This window comes from Protopterus annectens, chromosome 5.part0 (genome assembly GCF_019279795.1).
Source record: "Protopterus annectens isolate FY-2018-M chromosome 5.part0, PAN1.0, whole genome shotgun sequence".
NCBI lineage: Eukaryota > Metazoa > Chordata > Ceratodontiformes > Protopteridae > Protopterus > Protopterus annectens.
In genome coordinates, this window is record NC_056735.1 from 1,478,876,710 (window position 1) to 1,478,891,460 (window position 14,751).

Consider the following 14,751-nt stretch of genomic DNA (forward strand, 5'->3'; position numbering starts at 1 on the left):
ATCACTGTCACATCTAGGCCCTTTGCGGTGCTCCAAGTGCGGAATCTTTTCAATTTGGCTGAATATGCCTTTCTTGTGGAAGGCCTGTGAGCTTCCATGATGATATCCTTCACTCTCTTGGATAGCTTTTCCTGGTGAGGAGTCAAGGTATTCTCCACGCTGTCAGCTGCAGGGTTTTCAGGCTGGAGTGCAGAGTTTTGTAATTGTGCTGTGTCAGAAGAAGTGACCATTGAGGTAGAGGCCACTGACATGCTCCTTAACAGTGGGTACCAGTGCTGTCTTGGCCAGTCCAGAGCTATCAGAATCACTTTTGGCTGCTCTGTCCCGATTTTCAGTAAGACCTTGGTCATTAATGGAAGAGGTGAAAATGCATACACTGTTAGAGTATTCCAGCTGAAAGAGAGGGCGTCCACTTTCCATGCTTGTGGGTGGTATGTCCTTGAGCAGAATTTCTTCAGCTGATGGTTGTGGTGGGAGGCAAAAAGATCTATGTCCGGCCTCCCCCATGATTGTGTTATCTGAAGGAAGATGTCTGGGTGCAGCATCCATTTGTGTGGATCCATGATATTTCTGCTTAGGCTGTCCGCCAGTATATTGCCTTTTCCTGGCACAAACTGTGATTGCAGCTCTATATTGAGTTTTAGGGAAAGTTCCCAAAGATTCATTGCCAGCCTGCAAAGAGGGTAGGAATGGGTACCTCCTTGCTTGTTTATGTACCACATAACTGTGGTATTGTCTGTCCTTATTAGCAGGTGGCCTTGATGCAGAAAGTGTTTGAAGGCCTCGATTGCATGCATCACTGCCAGCATTTCCTTTTGGTTTATGTGCATGTGTAATTCTTTCTGTGACCATAGTCCTTGGATGCATCTGCCCTCCATGTGTGCTCCCCATCCATGGTCTGAAGCGTCCGTTGTAATGGTTTGGCTGGTTATTGGTTTGCTGAAGGGCAGACCCCCGTTTGACTGGCTTGCTTGAGCCCACCACAGAAATTCCTTTTGAAGGCATGGAATGAGTGGTATCAAAGCTTCTAGGCTGTGACTGTGCTGAGACCATAAACTCCTTAGGTACCATTGCAGTTTCCTCATATGCAGCCTTGCTTGTGGAATTAGAAGAATGCACGACGCCATGTATCCCAGGGCCTGCAGGATTTTCCTTGCAGTCAGCTGAGTTTGTTTTGTCAGATTTTCAAAGTAATCCGGTAGTTGTCTTTGTTTTTCTTCTGTGAGAAAAGCCATTTGGGTGGTTGTAGCTAGTTCCGCACCCAGAAAAGTTATTCTTTGGGATGGAACAAGTCTTGATTTGTGAATGTTGACTGTGTATCCCAAGGCCTGAAGTAGGCGGATGGCATAATTCAAGTGTTTTACCAAAGTTTGTTGGCCGTCTGCTTGTATAAGGCAGTCGTCCAGATATGGGTATATTTGAATTCCCTGAAGTCTGCAGTGTGCAATTACTGATGCCAGGCATTTCATGAATACTCTGGGTGCAGTAGATAAGTCAAAGGGCAATGCCGAGAATTAATAATGCTCTGAACCTGCAAGAAATCTGAGGTGTCTTCTGCAACTTTGTCTGATAGGGACATGCAGGTATGCCTCCTTGAGGTCTAGAGTTACCAGCCAAAACCCCTTGCCCAGCATGGGAAGGAGTTGCTGTAGGGTCAGCATTTTGAATTTTGGCACAATGAGATAAGTATTCAGTGTGGACAAGTCCAGAATAGGCCTCCATTGTTTTTCTTTTCTTGGGACAAGGAATAGTCTGGAATAAAATCCTTGGCCTTGTTCTGTGAGAGGAACCTTTTCTATAGCTTTCATTTGCAATAGGTTGGCAATTTGTTTTAAAGCCTCTGCCCTTTGATTCGGTGGCAGGTTTGGCATGCCTTTTCTTTTTGGTAAAGTATGGAAATGGAACCTGTATCCTTTGTCTATTATTTGCAGTGTCCATTTGTCCCTTGTAATACTGTGCCAATTTTTTGAGAATAAAGATAGCTTTCCGCCCAAAGGTGCTTCCAATTGAGCCCTGGTTGGCGGGGTCAAGGTGAAGTCATTGAGTCTGTCCTTGTGCAGCAGTTGTAGGTCCTGCACTACCTCTCTGGTTAGGAGGCTGCCATTGACGTCCTCTGTAGGAGCCTCTAGCTTGCCCTCTACCTCTGGCACGCCTGTTCTTGCCTCTTTGAAATCTCTCTGTGTCTGGAAAGGACCAATTCTCAGAAGGCCAATTTCTGCTGAATCTTGGTGGTTGGACCTGGAGAAAATCTTTTCTGTTTGTGCAGATTTAGCCTTTTCCTCAAATTTCTTTAAGACCTCCTGAGCAGTGGAGCCAAATAACTTTTGCTTTTCCAGTGGCGCATCCAGAAGCTTTGCTTTAACATGATCTGGCAGAGTTTGTTCCTTCAGCCAAGCATACCTACGTATGACTGCACCTGTCATTGCTGACCTACATGAAGCTTCCAATGCATCATAACCACACTGCAAGAAATGGTTGCTAACCTGTTGTGAGTTATGTACCAGATCCTGAAGTGACTTGCGATCTAGGGGTTCAGGTGAAGACAGTTTTTTATGCAATTCATCTAACAGATACTCTTGGTACTGTATCATATGGAACTGACAATTTAATGCCCTCATAGAAAGAGTGGAAGAAGTATACACTTTTTTACCCCATCTCTCTAAAGCCCTGGACTCCCTTTCAGAGGGGAGTGGATTTTTAGTAGTGGCAGTTGCAACCCCTTTAGGGCCCTGGGAAATAGTTTCTGGGTCAGCAGAGTGGGCCTTGTAAAGGAAATCATGTGAGTCCGGGACCCTGTAGTACCTATCGGGTTTGACAGGAGCCGGAGGAAAGGAGTCAGGGGTAATGCTAGACTCAGAGTACACATCATCAATGACATTCAAAACAGGAGGAATAGCCAAAGGTCTATGCTGAGGTAAATGCAAAAAAGTCCTTAATCTCTTCCTTTAATCGGAGAATTCCTAGCCCTGCCACTGGAAATGCTCTCTCATGGAGTGAAGGGTCTCCCCAAAGGACAGCTCTTCAGGAGGGGAGGCCGAGGGAATAGATTCCTCTGCATCAGAATCCTCGTAGGCCATAAAGGCCTCCTCCTGGTAGTCTGATAGAGCAGAGCCATCTGTGGCCTCATCAGAGGACTGGGGATCAGTGGGCTCAACCCTGGGCCTTTTGTCTAGAGGAGGTTGAGAGCCCCTGTCCGGATGTGGCGGAAAGCCCCTAATTAAGGAAATAAGGTCCTCAGCTAAACTTAAAATCTGTGAACCTGTAGTGGATCCCTGAGGAATAGCCTTGGGAGGCAGAGATTTTGGCTGTTTAGCAGCTTTAGCCCTTGTGAAAGCTTTTATGGACATGGATGCAGGAGGCCTGGCTGCTCCACGTGCTGGCGTAGTTTAGTCTAGGGGAATGGTGTCGGATGTTTCCTGAACACCGGTTTCGGAGGGAAATTCTATAACCGACTCAGAAAAGGCCTCCGGGGCCGAGGTTGTCGGTTGTGCGGTTTCCACGGTCGGAAGTACCAAGGACTCGGTTTCAGCCGAGACCGAGACACTCGCTGTAGGCCTAGGCGTGGTTTCAGCCGAAACCACGGTCCACGTGTGTCTGTCCTTGTCCTTCCGTTTTTTGGTTAAATGAGAAGTCAGAGTCTCCAACAGCATATTATAACAGTAACTAGCCCCAAAAAATTCCTCTGCAAACTGCGCCCGACGCCTAAGAGTGCGTCGATTGAAGGAGGCACAGGCAGCACAGGCCGAGACATCGTGGTCTGGGCCTAGGCAGGGGAGGCAGTAAGAATGGAAATCCTTATGAGGTATTTGTTTCCCACAAGTTAAGCAATTATTAACTTTAAGCGTTTGATCTGACATCGGCTGAGGCAAGAAAGAGTCCCCAACGGGGTACTTAGCTTTTGAAGTCTTCGATAGCTGAAGTTACAGGAGCTGGCCGACCGGCACTTGCGAACTGCTTCTGCTTCGGGCACCACGCGGCAAGAAAGACGGAGGAAGATGGCGTCGGCTGACACTTTTATACCCCAGGCGCTCTGACGTCGGAGAAAGGGCGACATCAGCCGACGCCGGACCCAGACCTTGGAATCCGGCCGACCGAAGGGCTGCCTGAGGCAGGACAACCCATATGCAAGGACTGCAGATGCATCCTTGAAGGACATCACCTCAATAGCATACTGTCTCCCGTATATCACCCCCCCCCCACTGCAATACAAGCCACTATACATAGAGTAACAATGAGCAACAAATGCAGAAATATACTACTCACCACTGATAACAACATGCCATAATGTAATATCCATGTTAGTAAGCCTCTCCATTCCCCAAAAAAGACGACCTCCATTATAAAAATGTTATTGCACTCAAGTAATAGCATAAAACACACTAAGATGACTACCAGGGTGCCCTACATACTGTTGTGGTCATCCATTACTTACAGTAACAGGGTAGCTTGCATTTTTTCATTCACAGCACTCCCCCCCTGCAGTCAGTAACTGGGCATGGTAGTGAGTGGTGGGCCATTCCTGCATTCACGAACTTGGTTGCAGAGGGGAGCTAATACTAACAAAGACACTGCTGCGGGCAGGTCTGTAATGGCAAAGTACAGTTTTGTACCTACCATAAATGTAGATGTCCGATAGGTATGCATCTGCAGTCCTTACATATGGGTTGTCCTGCCTCAGGCAGCCCTTCGGTCGGCCGGATTCCAAAGTCTGGGTCTGGCGTCGGCTGATGTCGCCCTTTCCCCGACGTCAGAGCGCCTGGGGTATAAAAACGTCAGCCGATGCCATCTTCCTCAGTTTTTCTTGCCCCAGATGCCAGGTGCCCCCTAAGGAAGGCTAAATTTGGAGAGATGCAAAAATTCCAAACATGCACAGCAATATAAAACAAATACACCATAATAGATAACCCCAGCTAGCTAGAATGAGGGATAAGTACCCAAGAAGTACCACAGAGGGGTAGGAGGGAGGGAAAGCCTGACTGCAGATGCATACCTATCAGACATCTACATTTATGGTAGGTACAAAACTGTACTATGTCCTTCAAGGATGCATCTGCAGTCCTTACATATGGGTAGAATACCATAGCCAGGCTGGGGGTGGTAGGACCTAAGAAAAGGATGGTGTAGCTAAAATGCCCTGCAGGACTGCCGTAGCAAAGCCTGCTCTGGATCTGGAATATAAAGGTAAGTTGTAATGCTTGGAAAATGTATGCACGGAGCTCCATGTAGCAGCTTCTAAAATGTCCTTTGTAGCCACCCCTCTTAAGAAGGCTGTGGAGGTGGCTGTGGCTCTGGTGGAATGAGGTCTGATGTTAGCTGGTACAGTTTTGCCATGAAAAGAGTAACAGAATCGAATGCAATTCTCTATCCATTTTGAAATTGTCTGTTTGGAAATTGCTTTTCCTTGTGCATCAGCAGCATATGCTACAAAGAGCTGGTCAGTTTTTCTGTAAGTCTTTGTTCTGTCCAAGTAATAGCGCAACTGTCTGTGAATGTCCAGGGTATGCAGAAGTTTCTCTCCTTTGTTTTGTGGATTTGGAAAGAAGGTAGGCAGGTGAATAGCTTGGTTCAGTGAGACCCTGGATACCACCTTTGGCATGAATGAAGGATTGGTTCTCAATGAGACTCTGTCCTGATGAAAAATAAGAAATGGTTGTACTGCCATGAGGGCCTGTAACTCGGATACTCTTCTTGCTGAGGTGATGGCCAGAAGGAAGACAGTCTTCCAAGACAGGAGCTGTAGCTCTGAAGATGCTGCTGGTTCAAAGGGAGGTAGAGTTAATTTTTCCAACATGAAGTTAAGGTCCCATGTAGGCACTGGTGGTTTCCTTGGAGGGTTGATGTTTTTAATCCCTCTTAGAAATTGCCTTAGCAGAGGATGAGAAAATACAGGTGGATCTGTGTTGTACTCTGCTGAAATTGCTGAAGCATGAATTTTTATGGAAGAGTAAGAAAGGCCATTATGGAGCATTTCTGCCAAGTATTCCAGAATGTTGGCTTCCATAATCACATTTAAAACTTGTTGAGGAAGTTGAGACCTACTGTCTTTCAAAACAGAATATGCCAGGCTGTTAGATGAAGAGAGTGAAGCTTGACATTGAGCAGGTGACCGTCTCTTTGAGACAACAGGTGTGGAATCAAGGGTAAAGGCCATGGAGACTTCCTTACCAAACTCCTCAGTAATGGGTACCAGTGCTGCGAGGCCAATCTGGAGCTATTAAAATCATCCTTGGTTTGTCTTGTCTGACTTTTAGAACTACCTTTGGAAGAAGAGGCAGAGGTGGAAGCATACACATGAAGATTTTTCCAACTGAAAGAAAGAGCATCCACTCTCAAGCTGTGTGATGAAACCTCTTTGTGCAAAACTTTGGCAGCTGGTGGTTTAGTGGAGAAGAACAGATCTATGTCTGGAGTTCCCCATGACACTGTCAATTTTGAAATACATGAAGATCCAGTTTCCACCGTGGGATCCATGATTTGTCTGCTTAACACATCTGCTAAGGAGTTCTGTGCTCGGCAGAAACCTTGCCTGAAGAGTTAACTGCAAGCTGAGCGCAGTCTCCCATAAAATCATTGCTTGCCTGCACAATGGGTAAGAATCGTTCCCCTTGTTTGTTGATGTACCACATGACAGTTGTGTTGTCTGTTAGAATCAACACCTGCCCTGGAAGAAGTAATTCCTTGAAAGCCATTAATGCAAACTGGACTGCTAACATCTCCTTCATGTTGATATGTAGATGCTGTAGTTTGGCAGGCCACTTGTCTTGTATCCACTTTCCATTTAGATGAGCTCCCCAAGCAATGTCTGAGGCATCTGTCGTTAGAATCTGACTCGCCTCTGGCAGGGTCACAGAGAGTCCCTTGTTTAGGTGACATTCCTGAGCCCACCACAAAATTCCTTTTGAATGCAAGGTATTATTTGAATGACAGTGTCAAATCCTGGCAGTGCTGTGTCCATACATTTTTGAGATACCATTGTAGCTTCCTCATATGCAGTTTGGCATTGGGAAGCACCAGAATACAAGATGCCATGAACCCTAAGGCTTGAAGGACTGTCCTTGCAGTCAGCCCGGACTGAAGAGATAGTTGATGGAAGTAACTGGAAAGATTCTTTTTGTTTGTCCGGGGTTAAAAAGGCCATCTGGGCTGCTGTATTCAGTCTCACACCCAGAAAGCACATGTCTTGAGAGGGTACTAGACTGGACTTTATTTCGTTCACAGAATACCCTAGGCATCTTAGCACTGCTATGACATATTCCAAATGCTGTAGAAGGTCTTCCTTTCTTGAGCCAGAACCAGGCAGTCACCCAAGTAAGGATAGATTTGAATTCCTTTTAGCCTGAAGTAAGCTATCACTGGAGCCAGAACCTTTGTGAATACTCTGGGCGCAGTAGATAAGCCAAGGGCAATGCAGAGAACTGATAATGAGAATTTCCAGCTCGAAAGAGCAGATGCTTTCTGCAACTTAGTCTTATAGGCACATGAAGGTAAGCTTCCTTGAGATCTAAAGTTACCATCCAGTGATCTTTGCCCAGCAGAGGTAAAAGCTGTTGTAACGTCAACATTTTGAACTTGGGAATGTCCAGATAAGTGTTGAGGGTAGATAAATCCAAAATTGGTCTCCACGTGTTCCCTTCTTTGGTACTAGGAACAGGCGAGAATAAAATCCTAGGCCCCTTTCTGGCACAGGAACTGGCTGAATGGCCCCTATTTGGAGTAACAGAGAAATCTGCTTGAGAGCCTCTTGTCATTGTAGAGGAGGAATGTCTGGCATGCCTTTGAAAAGAGGCAAGGTATGGAAATAAAACCTGTAACCGTTGTGAATAATATCCAGAACCCATCTGTCTTGGGTAATTAAATCCCAATTTTCTTTGAAAAGAGACAGCCTTCCTCCCAACAGTGCTGCCAGGCGAGAATGAACTGGCAGCTGAAAAGGCAGGTCATTGGGTCTGTTTACGAAAGGACTGACCCTGCCCTCACCAGAAGTCTGAGCAGGGGAACTCCTGTCCTGGGCCTAAAAGAACCCTGAGCTCTGCCCCTACCACGTCTAGACCTACCACTAGACTGGGAATCATAAGCAGGATAAGTCCATCCCTTAGTAGGCCAATTTCTACTAAACTTCGGAGGCTGCACCTGCAAAAATCTTTAACAGTTTGCATAGACTTAGCCTTGTCCTCCAATTTCTTCAAAACTGCTTCCACAGGCGAACCAAACAACACATCAGACTGTAAAGGAGCATCCAAAATCCTTGTCTTAACATGCTCAGCTAAATTCTGATCTCTCAACCAGGCGTGCCCTGAAGAACAGAACCAGTGGCAGCCACCCTGGAGGAGGCCTGCACAGCATCAAAACCACACTGCAAAGAATGTTTCCCCACCTGTTCAGACACATGAACTAAATCCTGCAACTCTTTACACTCAATACCTTCGGCCATAGCATCCACCTTAGATTTCAACTGTGAAAGAAGATAATTCTGATATTTTAACATGTGAAACTGGCAATTCAACGCCCTCATGGCTAAAGTGGAAGAAGTATACACTTTCTTTCCCCATCTATCCAAAGCCCTTGCCTCTTTATCAGGAGGGACAGGATTTTTAACAACTGAGGCCTTCACACCTTTAGGCCCCTGAGAGACAGTTTCCGGGTCTGCCCTAGGACTCTTAAAACGATACTTATGAGCTTCAGGCACCCTATAATACCTATCCGGTTTAACTGGAGCAGGAGGTAAAGAATCAGGATTCAGGGAAGCCTCTGCAAACACATCTTCCACCACATTCAAAACAGGAGGTATAGCTAAAGGCCTATGCTGGGGTAAAACAAGAATTCCCTAAGCCTTTTCCTGGAATCAGAGAAATCTTGACCTTCCCATTTAAAATGCTCCCTCATGGAATGCAGAGTCTCTGAAAATGAAAAATCCTCAGGAGGAGAAGCAGAAGGAGTAGAATCATCCACATCAGAATCAGAATAAGGAGGGTACTCCTGCAAGTATTCAACCGAAGACTCCGAAGCCTCGAGCATTGCTCAAAACTCTCAAACTCAGGTTCCACCCTAGGCCTCTTATCAGGAGGGCATAGAACCCCTTATCATAGTAATCAAATCCTCTGCCATTTTAAGCATATGTTTCTTAGGCAAGGACCCTGAAGCACTAGGAGGAACCCCACTGAAGCTAAACTAGGCCTGCCCTCAAAGAAGCCTTGGAAACAGAAGGGAGGCTCTAACCACCTTAGGAAGAGAGGGAAGAACAGCCACCTGAGAAGCCCCTCAGCCTGGCCTACTTCCTGAGAGGATACATCCTGTAACAGTAAAGTCTCCCTGAGACTCCAAAGAAACACCTGGCAAAACCTCCGGCTCCACTGAGCCTTCTAAAGAACCGGCGTCTGGGACTGTCGGTTCCTCCATTCTAGGCTTTGCTGCTTTATCTTTGCGTTTTTAGCGAAGCGGCGTCGGAGCATCCGACGGCATTTTATAATTACAGCGCTTCCCAAACACTAACCTGGCACAGTCTAACCTTCTCTTAATAGTCGTTTGTTAAATCTAGCACAAGAGCGGCATCCAACAACGTCGTGCTCAGGCCCTAAACAAGGTATACACAAAGTATGGTAATCCCTATGAGGTATCTGTTTCCCACAAAATACAGTTATTCACTTTTCTGACATCTGGTTAAATACTGAGGCAAGAAAAACCAAAATATTCCCAGCGGGTACTTAATAACTTTGATTCGGTCTGAAACTCTGACTTCAGAAACTTTCAAACGCCAACCTGCACTTGCAAAATTGCTTCTGCATCGGACCATGCGGCAAAAGACTGAGATATGGCGTCGGTCATGCGCATTAGTACCCTGACGTACTGACGTCAGTCTAATGCGCCCTGACCAACGTCAGCCATATACTTTGGTATTCGGGCCGACTGGACAGCGGACTACCCAATAGTTAGGACTGCAGCAATGTGGAATGAAGAACATCTACTAATTCCACAGTGCTCCTTATAAGGCATCAAATATACATACCCTCAGTCTTTCCATTCTGCCTAGCCCTACAATAACCTGAGCTTTAGTTCATTCTGGCCCCTGGTGTTGCAGTTGTGGCAAAGACCTCTGTGCCAGAAGGCAAGAACACAAGACCTGTAAAATGATAGGGCACAGAACACCTCAATAGCATATTGTCTCCCGTATATCACCCCCCCCCCCACTGCAATACAAGCCACTATACATAGTGTAACAATGAGCAACAAATGCAGAAATATACTACTCACCACTGATAACAACATGCCATAATGTAATATCCATGTTAGAAAGCCTCTCCATTCCCCAAAAAAGACAACCTCCATTATAAAAATGTTATTGCACTCAAGTAATAGCATAAAACACACTAAGATGACTACCAGGGTGCCCTACATACTGTTGTGGTCATCCATTACTTACAGTAACAGGGTAGCTTGCATTTGTTCATTCACAGCACTCCCCCCTGCAGTCAGTAACTGGGCATGGTAGTGAGTGGTGGGCCATTCATGCATTCACGAACTTGGTTGCAGAGGGGAGCTAATACTAACAAGGACACTGCTGCGGGCAGGTCTGTAATGGCAACTGCTAAGCAGTAAATACGTCATAATAGGTGGTGAATAGCACAGGCTGTGTGTGTGTGTGTGTGTGTGTGTGTGTGTGTGTGTGTGTGTGTGTGTGTGTGTGTGTGTGTGTGTGTGTGTGTTGTTTTGAGAAAGGAAGATTTCATTCAAGTCGTACTTTATCAGTTTTTCCAATACTAAAAGGATGTACATATAACTAATTAAACATTCTACTCTTCAAACTTTCCTGAGCAAACAAACAGATATTGGAAATATTTAGAAATGGAAAATAACTGAACTGCAAAAAAGAATAAATTTCAAAAATAAAACAAAATAACAGGACACATATGGCAAAAAAAAATGACACTGGGACACCTGGTCTATGTTCCTTACTAACCTCTGGGATTTATTGCCCTACATGGCTTTAGCTTTCTTCTCTGTCCTTATATTTTTTTGTACCTAGAGACATGTACAACCTTTCTTCTGTGAATAACATCTGTGCATTCTACATTCACAACTTCTGCTGATAAAAAACATTTCACTTCATGTTAATCAGCACTTCTTCAGTTTTCCGTGAAAATCTCAACTGCTTCAAACAGTGTTTTCTGTGACAGCTGCTGTGCTATAGGACTATTCCACTCACATTACCATATGAAGGTACAATAACTGTATGACACATTTGTTAAAGCAGTCTTTATATTCGGTTTCCAAGGTACCATTTGAAAAACGAACAAAGGTCACCACCTGCTACACTGTGCTTATACACAAGTGGGAGGTTTAACTGCATATGACAGATAAAGGCATACCTAGGCACCAAGATTCAGCACAGAGAAAACTCCAGTGAAGCAATGAGAAAGTTGAACAGGCAGTGTAGAAATTATCTGTTAATGCAGGACTTTGTACCCTGAATGTTCACAAGATCACTAGCACATGCAGACTGTCCAAAGAAACTTTGGCTGAAGCTACCAAGCTCAAAAATTACTCATTTATTTATTTCCAGTTTGATAACCGGGGAAGTCCACTGGGCTCAAGGAGCCAGTATTTAGTGGAGGCCCGGGGAAAAAAGCTCCGCATTACATAGTTTAGTTGCATATACAATCATAGTAAAAAAGACCATTACAATTTCATTTCATGCTAGAGAACAGGAATAAATTCTTTGGTTACATAGTATCTAAATATTTAGGATGGCAGTGGTTACTTAATTGAGAGGGAGAATAAAGACTTGGAAGGAAAAGAGAGAGAAAAATGTGGTATGGATTATTTATAATTCGTACAATTATGTTATTTACAATATGTACATTTATGTTAGGTTAGCTTGTACTTGGAGTTAATCAGGAGTTTAAGGGGTGGATTGATTATTAGGCTAGGTGGGAGAGTGCAGTTGCATTTCCTGTTGGAGGAAAGGTAGGAATGTAGCTGAGTTTTAAAATTTTCAAAGTTTTCACATGTCCTTAAAGAGGAAGGAAGAGAATTCCATCTTTTAGCTAAGGAAAAGGACAGAAGAAGTTGACCAGCAGGGCGATTGGGTTTGCGGACAATGATTAGGTTTTGGTAAGCAGATCTTAAGAGTTCTCTGAGGGGTGTAAGGTTGAAGGATGTTGGTTAGTGCTGGGCACTAAGCAGGCTGAAAAATTAGTCTGTGGGCTGTACCCTCACCAAGGCATAGCAGTTTTGTCTGTTCTACTCTATGAAAGAAAATCCTTAAGGTGAATTTAAAACTATTTTTCTGTGTACTGAAAACTCAAGAGGAAACTGTTAAAGACCTTTCAACTGGCTAAGATGCTCAGCAAGTTTGAGTACTTTTGCAAGGTTCACCCTTGCTTTTAAATGCAATGCATGGCCATGCATGTACAGTTGAGTATTCTGTTCAGTGTAGCCTAAACGACAGTATGAAGGATGTCACAAGTGACTAAAGAATCTAAAGACCAACAAACGGGTCTAATTAGATTCTGTTTATCATAGATGTGTCATGTGAAATAATCAGAACCACATACCAGTCGTAGGTTGTAGCAACACAAATCAGATAATGCTCAGTAAGAAATAATATCCAGAATTAAAACAGCCAAAAGTAATATTAATGGAAAAAGAACAGTGTCCCAGTATAGGAGACTACAGAGAAATGTGGCACTGAGACAAACAACCTCAGAAAGGACAAAGAAATGCTAAACTTAGAGCAAACCTCTGGGCCTGAAAAATCTGGCTTTACTATTTTTTTCTTTCAAAGCAGAGAGGTACACTTAAGAAGAGGGATCAGGGATGAGTAGCTGAGATGATCTATGAATGAGTTGGAAATGTGAACAGGAATTTCTGGGGAGAGCTAATTTGTGGGACATGAAGAAGAATAAGGAAGTTACATTAGGAGATGCAGAAACTTTTAAGAGCTGATATTCCTTTAGCAAAGTCAAGCAGAGATGGTGTGTGGGCAAAGGTGTTTATAACTGGAGGGAGTTCAATCACAAGGCATAAGAAACAGAGTGCAAGTACTTTAGGGAAGGATGGAAACAAAAAGAAATAGGAAAGTGCTAAAAAACGAAGTATGAAGCTGAGAGGAGAGGATGTGGTGTCTATAAGGGAACCAAAAGGAAATGAGGCTCAGCTGAAGAATATCAGACAGGGAGTGAGTGAGGCCATACAATGTGTAGGAAGTAGGAATAAACTGTGGAAACTAAAAGAAGTTAAGCTCTGATTCAGAAACAGGTTGAAGCATGCATAAAGGTGTCCACTCCCACCTCCAGGAAAGTAGGACAAGGTCAAAGAATGAAAAGGCAAGAGGTGGAGGATGGAGGGATTACTCTAAAAGACAAAAATGGAAAAGGGTCAATTAGTATCTAGCCAGAAAAATGCAAGATGGGCTGCCAGAAGTGATGAAGATAAGTAATCCCCTACCTGATGACAATGGGTAAGGAAGGACTTGACAGCTGGTTTCATGAGTTGAAGCCTGGTACTGAAAACCGATGATCATACCTTCAAAGGAATCAAAATTTATGGGGAGAGGAATATGGCACATCTGACCACAATGGAGAGAGTATCAGGATGAGCCAATAAACAGGACAGTGGCTGGGTTAGGAAAGGCAGAAGGAAAGGGGTGGATCAGGACTCATGTTGTGGCCCATGTTGGCACCAATCAACTCAAGATGCAGACCGTGGAGATAGTAGCCAGGACTACAAAAGGGTAAGGGAGAAAGAAAAACAGGCCTATATCACGACAAAGGAAGATGCAATTAAAGTGTAGACAAGGTCTGATTGAAGATAAACCTAGCACAGATGGAAAAAATTTTCAAGTACGTTTTACAGAGGAAAAAGGGAGACCTCAATTTAAGCATGTTGCTCAGAGATGGAAGGAAGGTGGAATGACAAGAACACAGCTGAATTACTGAGCAAGCTCTTTGTCTTACTATGCACAACAGAAAATGGAGGAGGAATACGATGCTGGGACGGGAAGAAGGAAGTTAGAGCCAAGAAATGGGCAGAAGGGGAAATAGGCTGAGTCAGGACAGAAAAGGATCTGGTTAGCTTAAAAGAGAAGGAAGTACAGGGTCCTGAACTACAACATTCAGAGTACTCAAAATCTTAACAAGCACCACAAAGGGGAATGTTGGCCAGGGGAAGCAGCAAGAAAATAGGGGTTATTTATATACTGCAGCTTTGTGTACCCTGCTTCACAATACCATATTACGGGCCAGGAAAGTTTTACAGTAAAAGAAATGACACACCAATGCACACAAGGTATTCCGTGCTTGATATTACATGATGTATCCTACAATGCACATGTGGGTGCAAAGTTGTACAATACAGTTCCAATGAGACAGCGATACATACCATGGACGACTGTGGTTAAGCCAGTACAGAGGAGTAGTTAGTACAATTTACAAAGTTTCTCAACTTATTCCTGCATTTATCTGTTAATTTATACTTCATATGGGCAGACAACTATCGCATTCTGGCCACATTTATGGTGATACTGTGCTGAGAAAAAAAAGCAATAGTGGTACTTTACATGTGAGACAAAGGCAGCCTAAGTAAAAGAAAATATATATATTATATATCTATATCTATCTATATGTTGTTGTTGTGCCTTTTCGGCTTTTCCCGGTTAGTGGTCGCCACAGCGGAACTCCGGTCCGCTAATGACTAGTAGTTGATTTCTACGTGCCAAGTTACCAGCCCTGACGCACAACCTTCAACAAAGGTACG

At 44.3% G+C, this 14,751-nt stretch overlaps 1 protein-coding gene across 1 annotated transcript in view; it reads right to left on the reverse strand.

Moving 5' to 3' along the window:
* The window catches only part of FARP1 (FERM, ARH/RhoGEF and pleckstrin domain protein 1), a 2,534,157-nt gene that overhangs the window by 2,373,226 nt on the left and 146,180 nt on the right, over positions 1-14,751 (reverse strand). The gene's annotated exons all lie outside the window — the stretch shown is intronic.